This window comes from Anopheles maculipalpis, chromosome 2RL (genome assembly GCF_943734695.1).
Source record: "Anopheles maculipalpis chromosome 2RL, idAnoMacuDA_375_x, whole genome shotgun sequence".
NCBI classification, from domain to species: Eukaryota; Metazoa; Arthropoda; class Insecta; order Diptera; family Culicidae; genus Anopheles; species Anopheles maculipalpis.
This window is the reverse complement of record NC_064871.1, coordinates 89,449,756-89,473,444: the sequence shown is the minus strand read 5'-3', so window position 1 is coordinate 89,473,444 and position 23,689 is coordinate 89,449,756. Positions and strand designations below refer to the sequence as shown.

General features: G+C 41.2%; 2 protein-coding genes across 2 annotated transcripts in view; both read left to right on the top strand.

Annotated features, from left to right (window-relative positions):
* The window catches only part of LOC126568310 (apyrase-like), a gene marked incomplete at its 5' end in the record, with an annotated part of 350,971 nt that overhangs the window by 80,709 nt on the left and 246,573 nt on the right, over nucleotides 1-23,689 (top strand). The gene's annotated exons all lie outside the window — the stretch shown is intronic.
* LOC126568397 (probable DNA-directed RNA polymerase III subunit RPC6) overlaps nucleotides 1-23,689 on the top strand; it is a 100,829-nt gene that overhangs the window by 66,242 nt on the left and 10,898 nt on the right. The gene's annotated exons all lie outside the window — the stretch shown is intronic.

The window sequence follows — 23,689 nt, the reverse complement described above, 5'->3', positions numbered from 1 at the left end:
CGACAACACACTCTCGGTACTAAATCCACCGTGCTTCACTCGAGAATGCAAGGAAACGACCATTGTTGAGCGTAATGATGATGGATCCACATGAAAAGCTCTCTTGCTCCAGCAGCAGGTCCCAACAATGAACTGGCACCGATGGCACAGTACCACTTGCAATCGGATACTCGAACCGAGTCAGTGACTGGCAGCGACTGGTGGCTTAAAAGATGCCAATCTATTACGCCACTTTGGACATCACGATGCAAAGGGGCAATACAAACACCGAATGTTGTAAGAAATATAGTTGCTTCTCGTTATCCGGGATGCTTGCAAAGCATGACTCGGTTGATGTGTTGACAATGTCGCCATCCCGGGGGGGGGGGGAATTGGCGTGCCAGGTAGATCGACTCGTGCCGCACTCTGTTCTCGCTCTGACTGAGAACAGAGCTGACAGTTATTATGCTGTTCTCGGCAAACACTATATTCGCATGGTTAAACCTAAAGCTACTGTTGTCGTTGTTGTGCTCGTTTTTAAATGAAACACCAGCCAATAGACATTGTTTACACCAGGGTGTAACGAAAGATTTTCATAACGGTTAGAGGGTTTGTAAGCGCTGCAATAGTGAGAAACAAATAGTGACAGCATTCTGCACGGATGTTGTGCAGGAATTTTCATTAAACTACAGACATGCATGGCTGCACAGAGTTCCGTAGCCAATTTATGTTCCTCTGGTCTTAATTGCTAAGTGAGATAGTATTTTTGAGCTTAAGTGAATCTTTCCCGAGGACGGTTTGCCGATGCAGCGCCTAGAGGTATGCATTATTAGTTACGAAAGATCTTTTATTCAATCAGGTAGTACAAACATTCGTCGTTTCCTCTCAAAATTGTACTTTTTGTAAAAATATTGAATACTTTCAGGCATCAAATAAAGGTAAAAACAGTTACAAAATTTTATGAACGTTCCTATCAATAGCAGCATTATTACAAAATTCGATCAACCTTTAAGATCCGTCCACTTTAAGCGTGATGTTAATATTAAGCTCCCGGCGACGACGGTATGGACACTATAAATGACAAATTAAACAGGGTTTGTTTAGGTTTGAGGTAAACTGTTGACCACATGTTGTGGGTGTTGCTGCTAACCGTGCTGTCGACCATTCGACCTATTCGGGGCAAGGGCGGGGTAGCGTGCGTCAGGTTTTGCGAGCAGTTGATGTTAATTTATTCATCCGAACGGTCGCTGTACGTTACGATGGCGTAAACCCATACTTCAAAAGCGCACCATATGTTGGTGGCGGCTGGGTTTAATCAGATAAATCGCTTTATCAAAATCCCTGGCGATGATGCTTCGTTGGTCAAGCGTGAAGCGGTCCAATGCAGAACATGGCCGAACGGTACACGTGGGACTCGTTCCATGTAAATGGTATTGTATGTGAGCTTTAAGCTTTGTTTTAAAAACAAAGTGTAAGGAAGGAGTTTAAGTTTGCTGATAAGAGAGTTTCATTGATCGAACTTACAAATCATAGGGTAAGTTTTTCTGTTAAAATATTTACCAAAACTTTAACTCTAAACGGCTCCATGCAGCAAAGACTTTAATCTCAACAGCAATGCGCGGATGGGGCTAGCGATGTTACGATCCTGATCGTAGAAATATTCTCGTAGACAGCAAACAAAGAGAAAAACCTAAAAACTCTGCTATTTTTTCATGCTTTCGCCAGTGCTTCCCGGGCTCAAAGATCCATAAACTCTTCCGATAGAATGTCGTTTGGAGTTGGCAGAAAAAAAGTTCCTGAAAATGAAAACGGCATGAGGAACCTGCGTTCGGCAGCACGATGGATTTGTTCGAGGGCTCGTTTGATTATTTTTTATTTGCATCAGGGGGAATATTTATTACAGGACATTGAGCAGACTAGGCTAGAAAGGGCTATAATTTGTGCGGATGTAACAATGGAAGCCTGAAACAAATGTACAGAATCCCGCCCGTACCCGCGTACTTGGTGTTGTTCGTGCTTCGTAAATATTATGATGCTGAAGTGTGCGACAAAAGTGTGTCGTCAATTGAATGTTGAACATTTGTCCCATTGCCCATATCGGGGTGGGTTGCTGTCGTTGTACAGCGATAAATTCTTGCATTTTCCCTTTCGGCGTACCGTGCTGTTATAATCTTGTTTCGTGTCTTTATTTTTCCTTAAATTGAGCAACGGTTGGTGATCAATTTTTGTTGCTTTGGTTTGTGCAAATGGCAATAGATTTTTTTTTAGCTCGAGGCTCGCACGGATCAGATGATACCCGTCTCAGTTGAATTTCATTTCGTTTCGTGAAGATATTTTCAAACGAGAAAATTAAACAATGACAAGAATACGGTTCAATTTCGTGACCTCCAGCACTATGTATCGGGGGAACGAAGGGGTACCACTGGTGAGAGTTTTTCATAGAAAAGAATTGTTAGAGACGTGCAAAGAAAACGTGATTCTGCATAGCCATTGGGCATAAACTTGATTGCGGTGTCGGATCATCAATCATGTTTATAATGATGTTTATCTGCTATTTCTGCCCGGTGGCGGTATTTGGGTCAAATTTCTGTGTAAGTGTCGGGTTAAATTGTATTAATTAATGTTCGAATTGGCGAATTGGAGTGGGCGGTCCGGTCCGGTGGTGATAGTGACGCCGGTCTTCATACGGTAGAATCTGGGTTCAAATCCTTTTGCGATCGTTCCCTTGTAGTGAGGGCTGACTATTCATCTTCGTGGTTTATAGCTCTCGTTATCCATTAGATGGCCGGCGTGATCCAAAAGGTCAGTAAGCCAAGAAGCGAATGTTCGATAAAAGACTAGGGAATTGACATCTCAATGTACTGCACATAAAATTCAAAATACACACAGTACTGCACACTAGGGAGGGTTGTCTCGAGCCATTTACCTTAATTTACTACTTTTGCATAAGGGATAAACCGATAAATTTAAAAATAAATTCTATATCGCAATGTTTACTCCAATGCAATTCGATTTACTCTCAAGCAGAGAACCCCCAACAGGCGGTCATTCGTTCACTAGATCGAACTGTCAAAATATTGTTTATTTACCCTGCTCCCAATTATACATTGTTTATACCCTGTGAAGAACAAGAAATGGAAAATTCAGCTTGTTGACAATTGTGTGTGAATAATTGATCGTATTCTATACAATTAATTACACTATATTGTATTAGATTCGTACAGCAATGCGTTTTGTTGTATTTTTGAGTCGAGTACCCCTGCCCGGCTGTCATAAGCTGGCTGTCATCGAATTATCAAATTACTTATTTTGTAAAAGAGGAAGAAAAACCAACGCCTCATCATATAGCTTGTAGATTTATCCAAAATTATGGCAAAAGTGTTGAATAATTCTTATCCAAAGTCTTCGTCTCTATTTACTTGAAGTCCAGGGCTGTTCCTTTTCGAACGAGAACGAACGAAAATATGATACAGTAGGCAGTGAATTGTTCTGTGAAGCGTGTTGTGTGAAGCTTTCGGTCGACCAGGTTCCATGTAGTGTAGTGTTGTCCTCGGTCGGTCAGATTCCATGTAGTGCTTCACAAGTGTGATCTAGTTTATGGTGAAATTGTGAAATTGTGCTGTTCTGATATCTTTTTTTTTGCTTCTTAAGCCGTTTCTTGTTAAATCCTAGCAGAAAAGCGATGTGCAGTGCGGTTGAATGGTATTTATTAGAATCGTTTGATTGGCGTGTTGGCCGGAATCATTAATGTTGCAAGGAATGTTCTTACTTAATGGCACCTTTTCCTCGTCTTTTGTAGGTATCGAATGATCTCTATCATACCCTTGTTATGATGAGAGGCATAATAATCGTGGGTAGGTTAAGAGAGTTAGCCTATAAAGTGTCTCATAGCGTCGCAATTGCTCCGTAATTTCGACCATGTACGCCTACGAAGACATCTTCCAACTCGCCATGAAGTATTGCGGTAAGTTGCCACCATTGTTGATATCATCTTATACCACTATATAAGAAAATTATTTTGTGCAATAATTGTATGTAGATATTGAAACAGACTGTATCTTGGAAAGAAATATTCTTTCATCCAAATTACGCTCTCTATTCGCTGCTGGTCATAGGCTACTATGCTTGTTAATTTGTTACTTGCTACTCAAGCTGTTTACCGTAGGAAATCCTCAGTTAAATTGAAATTCGAACACCGACCAGGTACCAGTACATATTTAGCGAAATATTCCTGTTTACCTTGCTAAACGTTTGCTACCTTTGTACGTGGATTGTTACTCCGCACATTTGCTTCGCTCGAAAGCATGTAGCATGAACCACCTTTAATGTATCGATGTTGCTTCCCCAACGTTACGGTACAGCGCCATCCAAGCGACTCGCAAAACGTATCAATTCCGTAAGCTCATTTAATCTCCCGTTACCGAAGGCTTTGCGCCCGAAGCGGACGAGCAATCGATTGCTCGCATCTCGCACCGATAGGCTTAGCCAGGCAACGCAACAGCTAGGTAATTTTGGCACCCAATTTCATCAACGCAGGATTAATTGTGAGCCACCATCAAGTGTATGCAGACGGTACACGGCGCGCTACGGTAATGCATCCGTAGTGGTAATCTATTTTGGTGAAACAGCAACAACAAAAAACACCGACACTTTTCCGGGGTTTTTGTGGTTTCCTCGTGCTGCGGGAATTATTTCCCTCTCGTAAAACGCACCAAAACCCCGTCTTTGCACGCTGGAGAGTATCGGCAATAAAGCAAAAGCCTACGAAAATGATGTAGACGAGCGCGTCACGTCCAATAACGAGCCCATGATTGGTCCCACGTGTACCGAAAAAGGGGGCAATGATCTGGTACGTTTCTGGTCTCGGTCACGTAACGAAAGGACGCTTGCTTGTATGGAAACAAGAAATTGGCCCTTCGGGGTGATCAACATGTAGCGAAAAATCTCTAGTCAAAGGGAAATAAATGCGGGACAGGAAAGAGTGTGTTGCGCTATTCCTTATCACGGCCAAGGCTGACATCTTATTTCGGGGTAGGGTGTCTCTGTTTTCACGACTCAAGGCGTTGAAAATGAGAACTGTGGCAGCAAATGGGTAGTATTTCTGCCACGGTTGAGGGCATTTTTCATTGGCAGGCTAATGATGATGATGGCAAGCGCGTTAATTTGTTTCCGTTTCGTTTTGGTGAGGAAATTTGCCGACAGAATACTAGAGGCAACTTGGCGGTTTATTACAGTGCTCGAACTAGAAGTTTATTACACTAACAAAGAAAGATTTCTTATTAAGAAGTTATACTTTTGTCGTTAGTTGCAGTACAGTTGCAATTTCAGTAAGTTTTGAGGAATAAACTTGCCAAGTGAAAACTGTACAACTCTTGTGTTGAGGACGTTCGTTTTAGTTTAGCTTTTGAAAACGTTTCTTTCTGCGTAACAAAAAGGAACTTTCGTATTGAAACATCGTTGCATATTATTTTGAATGTCCTGGTAAAAAGAGAGTACACTTCAATCCTCAACACAATGTCTGTTACCTCCGAACCGATTATTCTGAACGAGATGCTCCGACCGCCTTTAATCGCCTAAAACCATCGTTCGGTTGCTTCGACAATCCCTGTCATGACGACGAACTAATCCCATTACGCTGATCGAACACAGAACGGCTCCGCACGCTGTGAGCCGGTTTTGGTACGAATGACCGGATGTAATTGAAACCACTTGCCATGGTGATATCGACGGTTGGTCGGACGTTTCCTTACAGCTATTGTCATCACGTGAAAATGGCTCCCGTTAATCGATTTCGGTGCGAAAGAAATGAGTTTTATTGCACGGGATAGAACAAACCGACCCATTCCTGGCGGTGTGAGTGGTAAAAGCCGAAACGTCATTTAGATGAAGTGGAACTCTACACAAAGAGCTACTACGTCTTTTACAGTGTTTGGTAATTGCTATCGTTTGCTTTGGGGGAAAAAAAACAGCAACGTTATGAACACTTTTAGGGGGTTTTATTTGCTGGTGAAGTTAACAACGAAATCCCATTACATTGGGCTCTTATATAAAGCTCTACACAAACATAAAATGAATGTTTTAAGTCGGATTTCACATGCAACCAACATTTTCTTATTCAGGTTTACTAGCACTTTCCAAACCTTCGCTTTGAGTTGTTTTAGAAAACCTCTGAACTGCTTGTGGTCCAGTGACGTTATCTCTCAATTCAACGCAATTATTATATTCTTAGTTTTGGACTTCCAAGGCTATTCTATTCATATTGGACGAACTTAAAATCGATCGATCTATTACAAAGATGCGATTATCTGTCAACTATATTGGAATTAGTTCGGCGACGGTACGGCAATCATCATTTTGTTTTTCATATCGTTAATTTTCAACCCGAGATTCAGTGTTTTTTGTTCATTCGTTTGGTAAGCTTGTGGTACCTAGAAGAACCTTGAACTATTTATTTATTTGTCTTCATCACACGTCCAGAACTGCTTCCTCTCTCTGATAGGTTGAATTCATCTAGTAACTAATCGTTGGACTTAGTTTAATATTTTCTATACAGACTTTGCCGACGTCGGCGTCGGTCGTCATACGCCGTCTACCCGTACGCAGGAATGACTACTCAGCTACGAATAAAATGAGGTTAAGGAATACTAGTAATACCAGGACCTTTGGAGGTTGTAGAACCAAAGAAAAAAAGAAGACTTTGTCTGTATTTTAAATTACACAAATCACTCTGAGACTCCAGGCCCAAGTCCAGGTTTTATTGCACAAACAGTAATGCAAAGATTGTGTATGTCTTTCAAAACGCCAACTATATCCAATTGTATTCCCCATTTCAATATTACGAGAACGCAAATGAATATATATGAATGGCAATCTATTCGGTCGTCGGAGGTTTACGGATGAATTCCGGAGAGCAATACGCGTTTGTTTCGTTTGTGCTGTTATTCTTCTTTTACCAGCTGCCCTCCATATCTCGAATATCTTCCAGCGAAAAGGCGAACGCCCAAACCCGCCTGAATGTGGTTTTAAATTAGAGCTTTGCGGTACATTTTGCGATAGACTTCGAAACACTACATCATCCCAAACGACTGTTCCACCGTTTTCCGTACCAGTGCTGTAGTTTAGCAAACCCGACAGTCATTTCTCTGTATGACGGAGCGCGCTTGTGGTGGCAATATAGGAGTGGAAATGGAAGGGTGAGGCAAGCATACAAACGTTAAATTCATATCATTAAGCTAGAAAATATGGCGTTTAGCTGACAGCGGAACAGGAAATATCAGAGCGGAACCACTCAAAAAGGAAATGAGAGATTTTTTTTTGTTGCTGCTTGCTCGTGCTTTTGTAAAGCAATGTTGGGTGGCCACTGGTAATGGTGTGATGACGGGAGCTTTATTACGTGCTCGAAAACGTCATTTGAAAAACCTTTATTCGTAGTTGGCGTTTTGAAATTTTACAGGCTTATTGCTATGTTTAACCACTCAAAGGGCTTTTACTAACGAAGAAATATTATTTGATAGACGTATGTGAACACTTGACTAAAGAATGTCGTAATATGGGTTTATGGATACTATTTTCACATTTTTACGCCTCACTTAAATAAACACCTGTTTCACTAACCAAAACCTTTTTTGTATAAGCTGTACAACCTTTATGCAATTATAATGTTTTTATTTTTTAGGTCTAAAAATTAAATTTGACCATATCTGTAACGAGCACGTCTAAAAAGCATCCAAGGTTCTGTGGCAGTGAAGTCAAAAATTACCCTAACACAACACAAAATCAGTTCTCCAGTCAAGCCTTAGTTCAAGCATGGGGTGGGTGGGTAAATTAGATGCATTTAAACTTTTCTGTTTCCCGTTTTTGGGAAACTGCGGTTGAGTTTGGTAAATGTGTTCTGGTAACTACATGTGTAATTGAGTTCGCATACCAACTGCACCGAATGTGAGCGAGTTCCAACGAACGAACACCTTGTTTAGCACGCGTTTTGTTTGGAGTTTTTGAGTTTTTTTTGTGAGAAGATTTCTGGAACACGAAACAAGTAACTTACTTACTGATGCGATAACGGCAAGCTAAATTATGGATGATTGTGGTTTTTGCAGTCGTAATGTGGCGTACTTTGCACGTGTCGTGTAGCTGGCAAAAACTCCCGTCCCTAGTTAGCAGCAAAATTTTACCATACGGACATACCGGGGTGGAACCAGTTTTTGAAATCAAATTTTCATAACCATTCCGTGGAGATGTTGGCGGGTGTGGGTGTTTTTTTTTCTCTTCCTTTTCGAACATACAACGCTCCTTTGAGAGATCGGCGATGGAAATCAAATCACTGCCAATGATGATGCTCCATTCAACCGCTAACAACTAGCAAACCAAACCAGGATCCGTTTCGGCCTCCCAGCTGAAAAGACGTTACGCCACGCTGTGTGTGTGTGTGTGTGTGGCGCCCTCGAGAGGTTTTGTCCGCGTCGTGTCGTGTGCCTTCAGCTGTTACCCCGGGCGGAAATCTCACTGATCTCCTTGCTCGGTTCGTTGCTGCTGCCAGGCGACAAAAAATCCTTTTATGCAAATTGAATTTTCGATAGCCCGATGGGGGGAAGGAATGTTGTGAAGATATGTTAGCTTTCGTTTACCCATACGAGCGCTACCTCTTGTTGGATCCCGGAGCTGGTGCAATGTAATATTAAACTTGTGTGTTTTTTTAGAATCGCTCCTTCGCGCTCTATATTCCAAGCCACCCACCGAGAAAATCGACACCTGCATTGAATGTGGTCGATACAAGAGATTTTTGGCAGCTGTGATACATTTGGACATAATCGAGAAAGCAGGGGGAAAAAATGGTCGCAAACGCATTTGAAACGGCGTGACACCTGTCGAAATTCTTGAGTTGTTCGCGAAAAGCGCGTGGTGCGTGGCTACGGAATGAGTGCCTGTGTGCTTAGTATTGTGTATTTGTCTTCTATTTGGGGCATTGATTTTCACAGATTGTTTGGAATTGCTTATTAGGCTATTTATTTTCTTTGCAATCTTCGCCCACCTGAGGAAGGTTAAGTCTAGTAGACTGGAAGAGAACCTTAACAGGATCGTTTTCTCGTTTGGAGCACAATTCAGCTAGAAATGACAGACTAAGATGCTCTTTGGATCAGAAGAGCGGAAAACTTTCTAGAAAAACTGTTCTTCGATAGATTTTGTGTTACAATTTGCAGATGATGGTTGACCGCTCCAAAGTTTTGACTACCAAATTTTGCTTACCTAAACACTATGTCATCAGAGCTCTAAATCAAAATGCTTTCTCTTCCTCTTTTTTGAGCGACACATTAACTTTGCTTTTGTTTCCTACCCCATCGCTGTAATATTTGAAGTTTTCCCCGCCAGTAATTCCCTTTAAACGAGTTTTAAAATCGCTTACCTGTGACGGGACCAATCATTTCCGCATTACTTGACATCTACGCATCGGCAAACGATTGCAAACAATTTCACGCGCCTCAAATACGTTCCACCCTTCACAAGCTCCCGTTTTGCGACACAAAACGAAACAAAAGCTGATAGGAATCCTTTTCTTTTCCCACAAACGGTGGTGCTGCCTGCCTGCTGAAACTTGTAACGAAGCTGATTAGAGAAGCCCCGAAGAGGGTGTGCTGTGTGTGTAGTTAGAGGAACGGTAACGAGGGATTGGTGGTGTTTTACTTGTTCCACCAAATTTCTCCCGAACACCTCCCGGAGGGTTGTCAATATGTTTTTATGTGCCATCCGAAAGGCCCAACCTGTACCATGCTGTTGGATGAGAATTAAGCTTAGTGTTAGTATGTATTTTCGTTTCTTTCTACACCGTTGCCTGCTCCTTCGCTTCGGGTTTGCTTGCTTTGCTCGTGTGCGCTTGATTAAACTGGTTGCATTTTTCGAAAGGAAACAACGAATGAATAAAGGAAAAGGAAAACGAACCCAGCCAACGGCACTTAATGCGATCGGTTTGCTTGTTATACGCTTAGCAAATGGATTTTTTCCTCCTGGGCTTTGCTGGGTGTTGAATTCGGTGCGCGGCAATATAATGATGCATGATGGGCTGGGTTGGTGGGGCGAGCTGGCGGTGAAATTGGATTTAGTCGAAAATCTGTAATTAATGAGATTGTCTGGAATGTGTGTTTTATTTTCGTGCTCTCGGTTTTTGTTGTAGCTGCCGGGTGAGAAATGGTAAAGATGCTGATATTGTTTTCAAAGTATGATTTCTTGATGGTAATGCAGAACATCCGATGAGATAAAGTAGGAAGAGTGTTTGTGTTTTTTCGAGGATCCACTTTTTTTTTGGTCGATTTTTTTTGTACTATAAAGTCAGAGATAATGAATTATCAATTATGGTAATTTTTTGGTTAAGTAAATATGTGGCAAAGTGAGCAGAATTTCAATTTTTTAAAAAGCAAATATGGAGTCCAGACGCTTAATGTGAGGGCTTTTGGAGGTGCCGTGTAACGGGTCGACCAGAACACTGGTACTGTCTGTGAAGATGAGTTGGATGGCTGTTGCTTCGGCGGTGATTAGGAAATTCAATGGCGCAGTTATCTATAGAGGACTGTATCCCACAGCCGGCTGAGGCCTGGTGAACGGAGTAAAGATATGATCGAAATGTTTATATTTAGTCTGCATTAAGTGGGTAAGTTACTATTGGGGTTGTGGCTAGCTTTTACGGTTCCCCGGAGAGAGCGTTTGAATTTCCAGTCTATTGCAAGGATCTCAAGGATTCTCAAGGATCCGAGCTGCAACTTTTGGTGATAAATACATAACTGAGCAGTTAAGGAAAAATGAAAGATTGAAAGGACACTCTATACAATCACCGTCTGGTTGTCATATGTGCTGAATATGCTTAGACACGCAAGTTGCGTACAACGCTGAAGTTGGTGGAGACGTTTCCAGTGATGCAGCAATTGTATAACGAAGAGGCGGTCTGTCTGTGTCAGCTTGTTTGAAGTAATTTTATCGCTGATGAAGGAGAATAGAACAGTTCGAACAGCGCTCTACTTGGATTTGCCAGTGGGTTAGGGAAGGCACGGTAGGTGAAGTGTTACCGTTACTAGTCTTCACACGACAGAACCTGGCATTCCACCTGGACTTGCTCCTCTGTAGTGAGAACCAACTATTCAATAACGTAGTTACTTACTGTCAAGCTACATACATGACTTGGTTTGAAGGGTCGTGAAGAAAAAAAGGAAAAGAATAGTTCTGTCGGGCAACACCATGTCCGTGAAAATATCCGGGATATTCTGAAACGAAGAAGTAAACTTCTGGACCGGAGACATTGAAAAAAAAAAAAAAATAAGCTCATCTGCGCAGCATTTTTGAATTGTACCATCATTAAAACAATGTTGTAATAAAATGTGACCATGGTCAAGGTTTCCTTATTAGCTGTATAAGCTCATGCACATCACAGATATAGTACAGTGGCAGTTTGTTTTCGATTTACTCTCTCTACCTGGGGAAATAAGAAGATTGAAGTACTGAAATGAATGCAGCTCACGGTGTCGCATGGTCACCGCAGCTTCAAGCACGAGTTTCAAACTTTGAGAGCATGCTGAAAAACACCAGAACTATCGTGATGCGTATAACCCCGATTCACGAACAGCATCGTACCACTTTTTAATTCGCTGTGACAAGTTTGTCAATCACCATCGTTCACCTCGCACCATCCCGAATGGTTTTGTTGTCCACCTGTGTTGTGTATGTGTACGCTTTAACCCTTTCAAAGAGTGAATGGGAGTGGTCGCTATGGTTGAGCTATTCACTATATCTTCCATTCAGTACCGAAGGTTCCGTTGTGGTTTTGTCACGTCGGGTCAGGTGCCGGTAGGAGGTGCTGTGCTGGTGTAGGTATTTTTGCTTTACAGACTGAAAAGGTGAACCCTGTTTGTGTGGTACTTGGCACGGGTTATAATGATGGTCCTTTCGGCCGTTTCCGATTTACGGTTCATTGAGCTACTACAATTTGGCATCCACAGAAGGTGTCGAGTTGGCATTACGGTTGAAGGATTTACAATGTCCTTTTTTTTGGGTGTGTGTGTGTGTGTCAAGGTGACGCTTGGAGGCGTTTGCTGAGGTTGACCCTTTTGTCACGCTTTGGAGGGTGTCTAACACTTCTTTGAGGTAAAAACGTGATACGATTTATTGGGAATTTAAAATAGTTAACTAAATAATTATTATGATGTTGATAAAATTAAAGTGAAGGTTGTTTCTACATCTAGTATTTGCCTTTAAAACATTAACGACCTTTTGTAATAAAAGGATAATATATTCATTACAAAGAAATATCCACATTTTCCACCTACCATTTGGACCAAATTCTTGGTCCAAATGTCCTTCGATACCTGTATGCTCTCTGAAGGCAACGACCAGCATCGTCTCTGAAAATGCTTTTTTATTCGCAACTCCATTCTCCACAAACAATCAGCAAATAATGAACTAGAAGTAAATTAAAGTGATTGCAACGTTCTTGTAAAAAAAGACGCCTCTTCTCTATTTGCTACTATCAAACAGATCCTATCGAACTGATACCAATCAGTGAGCTAAGTATCTTTTGCTCGTTTCATACGTACCCATAGTCTGCTGATGCTAGAGCTACTAGAAAATGATAAGTCTGCCTCCTGAAGGCCGTTTCCGCACAAACTGACCGAAGTAAAAATCCCGCAAAGTTAGTTCCACGCATGGTGCTGCACATAGCATGACATCATCCATCATTCTAAATCGAACCGGACCGCTTTTATTGATTTCACTTCGAATCTGGGACGGTCTTCGGTACTATTTTAAGTGTGTGCTTTCTTCCGGGCCTGACCGATCACAGTGTTTGTGAGAAGTGGCGAGTCTTTGAGTGTAAGGAAAGAAGAAAGAAAACTGCCAGTAAAAGAGGATATAAAAATAGAGCCAACGAGAATCAGATCTCAAGATGGACGTGATGGCGGTGTACCCCGGTAGCAGCGGTGAGATAATTACATTTCCTTCATCAAAAGTTGTGAACGCAGTGGATGTGGTTATGGAATGGTTTGTGAGAAAGCAATACACTCTTGATTGAACCAAAGGTGTAAAAAATAAAGGGCATCTAGAAGAGTTTCTTATGGGAAGGAAAACGAAACTGTAGAGACTTGGAAAGCGAAGAACATTGAGCTTATGTTTATAACTTATCGTTCAATATTCTATAATCTATCGTACGAGCATCAACTACAGATTAGTTTGGTGATTTTGTGGGCCTTTAATGTTTATTTCTCCATTGAATTTAATAAATCGTCATTCATTTAGTTAACGGTCACTCGCCGTATGCTTTAAAACCAGTATTTTTTACGTAGAAAAGAATTTTTACATCAATCAAAAGGCTTTGTATTGCTATTTCAAGAAAAATGTATTTCTTGATGTCGGGATAAATTCACAGACCTTACTTTTGAAACTACTCATGAACTGCCGCATAGTCGATTTATCCACTCCAATAGTGGGGGTTTTTTCCCAATAGTATGCAAGTTGAGCAGTTGTTTTTGTGGTTTTACCTGTCTTTTTTAATTTCCATTTTATTACAGAAATATTTTTCTATTAGCCGGAATTCTGTACAGTTCCGTGGATTCCCAATTTTGTTAATGACATTCTCATTATTATTGATGTGCGATTGTAACAACTGCCGACTGTGGTGGCAGCTTGCCAAATCTGACCAGAACTTAATTTGGTCTTTATGAGCTTTAGTAAAAGACAAAACAGACTTTTTCGGACACTGAATTTTATAAACTGTCAAGTTCATGGATTGATTTGTTATAAAAACCCATGTTTTGAGTCCACAGCTGCAGGCAGGCTTGCCATACTATGAGTTTGCGGGCAAATTTGTCAGCAAAAACGAAATTATATCTGTTGGGAACATCGTCCCGTGCTGTGGCAACATAATATGTTTGGCCAGGAATCCGTCTCAAATACATTTTAATGTACGTTTCGTCACCCATGAGAACGCAACCTGCGTACCTCGTTCGAACCTGGTCATACAATTTTCGGGCGTGTGTTTTAGCGATGAAATTTTGCCTCAGAGCTCGGTTTGGTTGCTTTGAGGCACGAAAAGAGCCGCAGCCTGCTCTCAACCTCTTTTTTTTTTGCAACATCCCCGCACGAAAGCCTAGGGTCAGCATTTAACGTTCTCAACACCTTCCAGCTCAGCTGTTCCTGAAAGACGATTATGATGTACATTTCTAGTGATGCTTTGACGTTCTTAAAACCATTTCAATACGTATCCAACAGTAGAAGACGCATTTTTGGGGAATTTTTCTATTTTTCTCCCGGACCAAGTTGAATTAGAGGCACTCCATTAGTGGGAAAAGTGCTCCAATACCTACTCATAGGTGTCAAAAAATTCCATATAGCACCCCTGGGACTTCTACTATGCATAAAATAGAGTGACCAAATTCTAAATGAACGATTCTTTCTATTGAATACATTGATGTCCTATGTTGACGTCTGAAGGCTCTACTCGATTTGTTGATACCACATATTTGGATAGTAAGTCCTTGCTACGAATGAATCATCCGGATGGGATTTAATCTCCCATTTCGATGTGTGAAGACCGGCCCCGTAATCACTTCAGCCACCAGACCAGACACGTTTGACTACTCAAAACTAGCCAAAAAAGCTAGTAAATTCGTGTAAAAACTTAATGAAAAATCCTTTAACAAATTGCACGCACTACCATGCAATGGAAATTTACAACTCCATCCGCAGAACTCTCGCATCTGGTCGTGGTTTGTGGACTGTGCCCCCATTTTCCGCCATGTTAAATTGAGCAGGAATTCAATCGGCATCAGGCATCATTGGCGCCGAGCCGCCCACGCCTACCCGAGCGCTGACAAGGAGGTCAGATAAATGTCAACGATAATTGGAAATGAAATTTTCAATAAACGGCAAAGAAGCTGGTACAAAACGCGCCCCACGCTTATTATTCCGGGCTCGTGCCATAATTTGACGTGGTAGTGAATGCAAAATGCGGCAAAAAAGATGTGTGCAAAACGGGCGATAAGCGTATTGTGCCTGCTTTATTCGGGCGCGCGCGCGCTTGCTGCGTTGCTTGGATGTTTCAGAAGGAGATTCATGCAAAGCTCGCCCATCGTGGGCGGAAATAAAGTTAAATAGAAAAGTTTTCAAATATCGATAAAGAGAGGATCATAAGTTTCGCGGGAGGAAAAGGGAGTCGCTGATTCTTTGGAGGGTGTTAAGCAATCTGTGTAAGAATGCTGCTTTGTGCGGTGTTTAGTAAATCAAATATACCTTCCTATAGTCTAAATCTCATGGGGATCAGACTGAGAGCTTTCAACTATCGAAGTAAGTACTACATTGTTGAGCTAACACTGTTTTTCTTCCGTTTGAATCGCTTTATTTATAATAGGTTCGAATGTAAGTAATAAATATTCTGATCATCAGCAGAAGGAAATCCTCTGTAAGATATTGTTCAGCTCCTTACTTTTGTTGAGCTATCGATCGCATCATGAAATCCACCATTTCACTTACACACTCAAACCCACTCACACACAAACATGTTGACGAGCATTGAATACCCAATCATATGCGGTCGGTGCCGCCTTTACACATAACACCTCATCGAACATGGATACTACACATCGGACGCATCGAACCAACGCATAATATCTGCCGTAATGTGCTTATCGTACCGGAGAATTCCTTCGAGCGCTGCCTGTAATAGAAGCTCCCCAAATGACGAAGACGAAGATTTACTTACCTGCCACTGAAGGGCAGGTGCAGCGCGCGTCCCGGGCGTACTGGTGAAGAAGCCAGCGAGAAGCCGCCATGGTGGAATATATTTATAATCGGATCACGCGTCTTCCTTGCTTTGGTGGAGGGTTTTTGCGCCTTTTGCCAGTCTTGGGCGTGCAAAAGTGCAGGTCACGAGTACACGAGGAAGCAAGATGAGCAGCAAAAGTGATTTGTGTAAGTGCACGATTCGTGGAGGGCGGTTGGCAAATGGTCAGAAGAAATGTTTGAATGCTCAATTTTGGCAGCTGGAACAATGGATGTGGGGCGAACTTGTGCATCCTTGTTGCATGGGAATCGCTTGAGGGTTGTAAGTTATCATCGTGTGGATGGTATTAAGATTCGTTAGGTGAAATTGCAAAAAGCATTGCATGTTAGACTTTGAACTCGTCGTAAAGCGCTTTAGAAGAGATGCAGAAAGCATTAGTATGCAATTTTAGCCGGGCTTAAAACATATGATGTAGAGATTTGTGACTAACATTGATTTCAGTTGCAAACAGGGAGTATTTCAAATATTTCTTCATTAATCTTTTTCTTATTTCTTATAGACAAAATGTCTCCAAAGGATGCATCTGTTGAAGCAGTGCATGTTTCTTATTTACCTCCTTTTTCTTGGTTTAATGAAACTTCGGGGTCGGCCATTTTAATGGCTCTTTAAACTTGCTGATACTGCGACAATATATGCGAAGCGTAGAAGTGACAGAAACGATGGCGACGATCTCCAAGTGGTAGAGGAGTTCTGTTACCTTAGGGCTGCGCAAATCCCTGTTATCAAGAAGACGCTGTTATCCAAACGCCTCCCAAGTGAAAGAAGATGCCAATGCACAAGGCGTTTTCGAACAGCTAAGGATTCGAAGCTAAAGAATAGCTTTGATGCTCTGTGCTAGGAAGATTTGTGGACCCGCAGCATGAACCATGAGCTAGCTGAGCTATTTGGTGGTTCAGATATGTGCTAAAGGTAGTTGGGGCAGGTGGTGAGGATGTTGGACTCATGCTCCACCAGGATGGTGGTCGTCAGTGACCTGTTCAGCATGAGACGCGACACCGCTGTTGGAGATTGGGTGGAGCTGTCGATAGAGAGATGCAACTCTAGGCCGTGTTTGGATAATCTCGAGGCTGATGTGCAGAAAAAGATGAAGAAAGAGTAGTAAGGTCAAGTGTGTAAAGCCTGGAACCGCTAAGTAACTTCAAGTACCCGTCTTGATTCCATACGCATTTGGAGATTTCTTTTGAAACGAACTCCAAAACTACGTTTACTGTCTGTTGGATGGCTATTTTTATAGATAGTTTATTATGTAAGTAATATTTGGCCATCATTATGGGTATTTCCTCGTGATTTTCTTGCGGAATTTTAGATACGTGTCGAAGGTATCATTTAAAATCTCTTATTTTCCAAAATTATACAACAATCCTAGCCACAATTTAAAGCCAGTTAATTGCCAGTAACAGAGCGTTCCAGCAAACAATTAACATTTTTATATGAGACTTACGTCACACAAACACGGAACACTGGATGGACAGACAATCATTCAAGTTTCAAGTGTGCCGTAAACTCGATTCTCGAGTGTTTGCTTCTCCGCACCAACATGCAGCGAGCAAAATGCATAAGAATTCAAGAACGCTCACCATTGAATATGGTGAAACGTGATTCTGATTCAATTTAACCACTTTTGAAGCAATTTTTTTTCGTTCGTCAGAACATTACTACTGGAACGTGATTCATATCTGTGATGTTGATGGGTTTTTCGATCCTTTATTGAAAATGATGAATCAATATAAAGCCAAGCCGAACTTTTAACATATGAAGGCAGTATGTACCGAAATCAATAGCAGAGTTTTATGAATGGAAACATTTTCTGCATTTAATATCTCCTTGGAAAACATGTTAAAGTTAACTGACAAAATTACAGGAAGTGCCATGCAGCGTTAACTTCCGTAAACGCATAAAACATGGTTCTTTAATCCTGCTTTCGAGTGTTGCTCTCAACGTAGAAGTGCTTCTGTCAGATGATAGCACGGCACTTATGTTCTGTGCCAAGCTTTCTAAAGAGGCTTTTCACTTGTGTAGGCATGTAATTGACAAAAATTGTATGACAAGCGTAACCGGCGGGACCGGTGATGTACGAAGGGATGCGATAAAAGCAGAAAAGGCAATGGGAGCATCGATGGAATAACGTTTCAGTGTCAGTGTAAATGATTGCCATATTGAATTTTTTCTTGTGTGCATAATTTAAAACCAAATTATGGCAACAATCCAGAACGAGCGTTTGATGTGCGTGTGTGTCTGTGGTTCTTGGAAATGAAATTATGTTGCGTTTGGTAACATGGAAAGGATTTAATTGCTGCATTAAGTCTTTTACAGGTTTTAATGTATTTATGTTTTCATTTGCTTTACCCAATTTTTTTTAAACTGCACTATCATTTTATGAAGCCAGCGGGCTGATAAATATGAATTTCTTCAATCAAATTAAATACTTCTCGGGAAATATCATGTAAAAGACTTACCAGGCATCATGCCTTCCACCAGTGAAGCACTTCAATTAAGCGCAAGCAAGGTGCAAAGTTTATTAAAAAGATTACATTGAAGATAAAAGCGGTAGGTTTTTTGTATCAACTCTCACTAAATTCTTGCTTAATGTAATTCATTTTCTTCCCACCATGGTGACGAGGAACTGAATCGCTAGAAATTTAATTACTTTGCAAGTATTTCTTAATGGTCAGCGCTTCTCTGGAGACCCCGGCAATAAAAGCTGGAGCTGGATATCCACGGAGCTCGATAAAACACTGAGCAAAATGGATTTCCACGGCGGATAGTCCTGAAGGCATCAATCCTTACACTTCGAGATAGAGTTTGGCCAAATAGAGCGCAAATTGGTTTCTTCCAACCCCTTTTGCTCGTGGGAAATTTGATAAACTTGCTGTCAAGTCGGGGAAAGTGTGAGGATCAGAATTGGATGTCGAGCAAAAATGGTTTAAAAAAAAAAGAATAGATGATCCACCTTTATTAATGCTGAAGCGAGCGATAAGAAATTGGTATCACAGAAACCTCTATCTAGGCTGACCCTTTTCTGTTGGGTCCATTAAATTTTGTTCCGTTTTGTTGCTAGTCCCTTACAGTAGTTGGAAGTTGACGAGTGATAAATTATGACGTTGTTTCTTTTTGCTCTCCCTGCCTTTGAAGAAATATTGTTTTGTGACGTGTTAAGCATATTTTTATCTGGAAGTTAATCATTTGTTTCAAATGACTAGTTTAGAAAAGTGTACGTAAGGTGCATTTTAGATGAAAGTATTTTATTTGGATGCTTAAAACATCCTCATGGGAGTTGAAAGACTCGTGTGAACAAACAATGTTGCTCCACTGTGTCGCCAGGACGTCTCCTATCGGCAACTCTTATTCTAAAACAACCCTTGTTTGAAGCATATGCATAATATTCTTATGAACCTCCCGTTCTGTTCTTTTAATGACTTGTCATTCCCAAAAGACAAAGCAGCAAATGAACATCTAATTATTTCATATAACGTTGAACCATTTGTCCTCGAGTTGTTTTGCTTACTTTTCCTTCTCCGACAAACCTACATGACCCATCGCTGGTGCTGTGTGCTAGTGTGTACACAAGGACGCATAAGCAAACGAACATGCTTTAAAGATGTGTGCGAAGGATGAATGAGATCTATTTAGCTCACGGTTGAAGCCACATCAAACGCAATATTTGCGCTTGATTTTCCGCAGTTTGCCTGTGTGGTTGTCAGGTTTCGATACCGATTTTCTCGTTCGAACAGCGATTTGAAGCTGGTGTGTGAAGTTGAACCGGGGACGGATCGAATTTCATTCGCAAACACATCCCCCACATTGCAGCTAATTGCCGTTGAGTGCTGCGTTACTCGTTCGCAAGCTCGTTAATACTTCTCGGAAGGTTCTAGCACTTGGGGCAAGTGCATCGGTATCGGTTGATTTAAGCTTCTTACGCTGTTTGAAGTGCTTAGATAATTGGGAAGGAAATTAAAAGGAGTGGTGAGGTTATATCGGTTGGTATGAAGAGCAGAGAATTATCATTGTACCTTATGGTCGTTTTCATTCGTAAAACATTATTCCTAGCATTTGAGTATTCCATTTCATTGGCACCTCTGTGAGTCCTCAGGGGAACGATAAGTACTAGCCATTAATTGAGAGCAAATGTAGAAAATTGTCGGAAGCGACAATTGGAGCACATATTAGCTCCGATGAAACCGATGGGAAATTTAGTCATTCAATATGAAATAAACAAAATACAAAGAATAATAAATTATAGAACATGTTTGACAAAAACTTGGCTTCCATCGAAAATGCACGATACAGCTGATGAATGAATGTCACCTGCTTCTCCTTCCATGATGATATCTGTTAAGCACGTAGCAATACTGCATTCCCTGCAGGTAATTGATATTGCTTTTAACGATAACCACGCAAATGTCGCTAAAAAAAAGCTATCGAGAGTAAAATGAAATTGCAATCAACAGTAACTTCAAAGCCTTACAACAAACGGTTGATTGACGGACAGCATGCTTGCTTTTATTTTAATGTGTATATATTATTGCCGGCGCTGACAGTTTTTTGAGTTGATATACATAAGGGAAGGTAACATTTGGATGATTCTTAAGGAGAGATCACTTACATAAGTACCCTTTCTTCATAGATACAATATATAATTGCATTACACGCGTGATAAGAGCTGAGCAGAAAAACTGATATCTCAGTATATATGTTTTTGAGCAAGTTCAACATGGCTCTTTTAACGAGGATCTCGCGGAGAAGTTCCTAACACTAGGACTCGATTACAAAGACCATTCGTTCATCAATCTGTACATGTTGAGGTCAGGATGGTTTAGGTTTGATGCTTCTGATAAATTGAGTTTATGTCCTTATAAATCGCCATAAATTATATTTTTGTCCTTATTGTCGCTTATGTGTAAATTATTCAAGACGCAATAGTCCGTTAATTTTTAGCGACTGGTACAACTTTCTGATAGTGATTTCTAGAGTGAAGATGAAGCGACGTCAGTAAAATTCATTTGTATTATTTTATTTATTAATTGCACTTCACAATTAGTTTGCCAAAGGCTACACAAATTTTGGTAAAAAAACTAACTTAGTCACTAAACGTTAACGGGAAAAGAGGTCAACGGGAGTTAAGTAGACCTTAAGGATGAGCAGTAAAGACGAGCACGGAAAGTGACTGGGGAGAGGCAAAAGTCAAATAGGTCTGAAGGAGGAATTAAAGGCACGAAAAGCGCGCAGCAAAGGATCATTCGCACCTGCCGCTGTGCGCTGTGTTGTGGCGGCCAGGAGATGACAGATAGGATCAACAATTGGTAGCAACAACGGGTTGCAAAAAAGGGTCGTAGACGAAGAGGAGGAGAAGAGAGGCGATGGAACTGGCCTGGGCATGAGTGGGTCGGGTTTCTAAAGGTAAAAGGCAGAGCTGAGCCGGTAACTCCAAACACTTTGCACATAGCTAACCGCTTGAAGGTCCTCTGGACCCGCTCAACTCGAGCGCAGCTGTGATGGTAGTAGGCGACCAAATTACTGAGGCATACTCCAGCGTCTTGTAGGCATTGGCCCCTTGTACATTGTCATCCTAATAAGCCTGGTTGGCATGGCTGAGACTCAAAAAGAGTCTACCATCTTTACCACTGCAAGAAGCCACGACTTTCCATGACTAAAATTTTCCTCCATTTATGTGTTCCCAGACTTCAATTAACCATAGCTAGATGTACAATCCTGCGTACGGAAGAATCATTTCCGTACAGGATTTGACATGTGGGTCCATCATAATCACTCACATAAAAAAAAACTGAGTAATGTTACTTTTATTGCGCCACAATACAGTATGTGATTTGTAGAAATTGAATCAATTGTCCCTCTGTCGTGTCAAGTTTGCATCCGGATAAATCGATCCTAATTGTTCGCTTGTCTGCTTTGTGTCAGGGGAGAATCGTTTTGCCTCGTGCACTTTTTTTTTGTTATTGTTACCTTTTCTCGCTTCCATCACCCAACGGTGTGAGGATAAATGACGATAATGATAGCAAACTGTCTGCTCAGCTGAATACAATGTTACGTGATGCTATGCTCGTATGATATATTTCCTTTTTACTTGTCCTTTTTTCGATGGACCATAGATAGGGACGGTAAAGGTTGGTCTGGGACTCAGGGTTGATGTAGACTACAATAGAACGATGAGCAATCAATAAATCTTTAGACTTTACTTGGGGTGGTAACTACAGCGAAAGGCAGATAGTATGTAACTGTGTCCTATGTGACCTAGAGATTTATTCTTTTATTTTGTTTTATCTTACCACAGTGAAGTTTCATGTCTATGGGTTAAAGTATATGTACGCCGAAAGGAAAGAAAACTCTCCCTCCATCACATTATCTTACATTCAAACAAGTATCATCTTATCTTGATTACTCTTTTCATTTTTATGTCTCACAGAAAAGGCAAACGCAAAACGAAAGAAAAAAAAAACTCTCAATCTTATCTTTCATCGCTCTCAACAGGTTTTGGTCACTTTTTGCCGCATCATCAACAAACATCATGCCATCGAAATTTTGGCTCGCGTTTTTCGCCGACACTTTCGAAGCAATATCAATTTCCTTTCTCGGGCGCTCCATTTTCACACGATTCTTTCCCCCTTTCTCCTGCTCAGACGGACCCTTCCTTCACCATGACCTAGACGGAGCCGTGCAAAAGCGCAACCAATTCAGATTCGGCGCACTTGTACAGTACGTACACACTTACGGATCCTTCTTCTGTTGCCCACAGCACAGGGGAAAACGAAAGATTCGTGTGTTGCAAAATGCAAGAGACACACAGCTCTCGCCTTTACGAAAGCACAAACGAGGCAGAAAATTATAAATTCCTGGGTAAATATTTGAATTCAATTACTAAGCATCCGTAGGCTTAAATTGTTTGTGCTACTACTACTGTTGCGGAGCGTTTTGCTTTCGATACGTTCTGGTTGCTGTTTGGGTTCGGTGTCCGGTGTAGATGGACCGAAAATGTACATCCGTCCCTTCGGACGAGAATGTGATGGGGAAATATTTCGTCTGACCATTGGCAAGAAGAAATGGTACATTTTCGGTACAAATGGTAGAATTCGTTCGTTTCACTGTGTGTGATGGTTGTCGGGTTTGTCGAGCGGAGCAAATTTAGGCTAGACAATTTGATTTTTTTTAAGTGCTCTACACTAGTGATGGGAAAAGCTAATCCCAATAAAGGTTCGAATCTTCGGATGAGAATCCTAATTGGGATCCGAATTTCAGGATCTGAGTCCGAATCCCTCATGTCACCCCTCCAAACCCATCCAAACAAGCTAGAGAATCGTAATCTTGGGAGCGGCCCGGTGGTAGAGTGACTGTGGTGCCAGTCTCCACACGCCAGGGGTTCAAATCTCATCCCAGACCGTTCCCCGTGTTGAGAACCGACTATTCAAATACGCAGTATAAACAAGTCTAGTAAGCCATTAAATGAAACAAATTAGAGGTCTTTAGGCCAAGAAGACGAAAAATCCTGATCGTAAAGAATCTCAATCGAATCCTGATCAAATCCAATTCCCAATAGAATCGAAATCTCAATCCAATACCGATTCCTTCTTCTTCTGTGTCGGATTGAATCCGTCAAGTACGATCGAATCAGAATCCAATCTTTCTAGAGATTGAATCTTCCTAGTCTTGAATTTGCCAACACTTTTCTATACATAGGCTATTTACATAGACTATGGCAATCATTTTGATGTGAACAGTGGACATACTCACTTACTGGAAAATTATGTGTATTTTTGACCTACCATACAACATAACTTCTGGATATGTAGGAAACAATATCATTCGGATTCGAACGTTGCTGGGTAAAATGTTTATGTGCAAGGAATTAAATTGTGCATGAAAAGCCCTTTCCGAGCTTGGAAAATA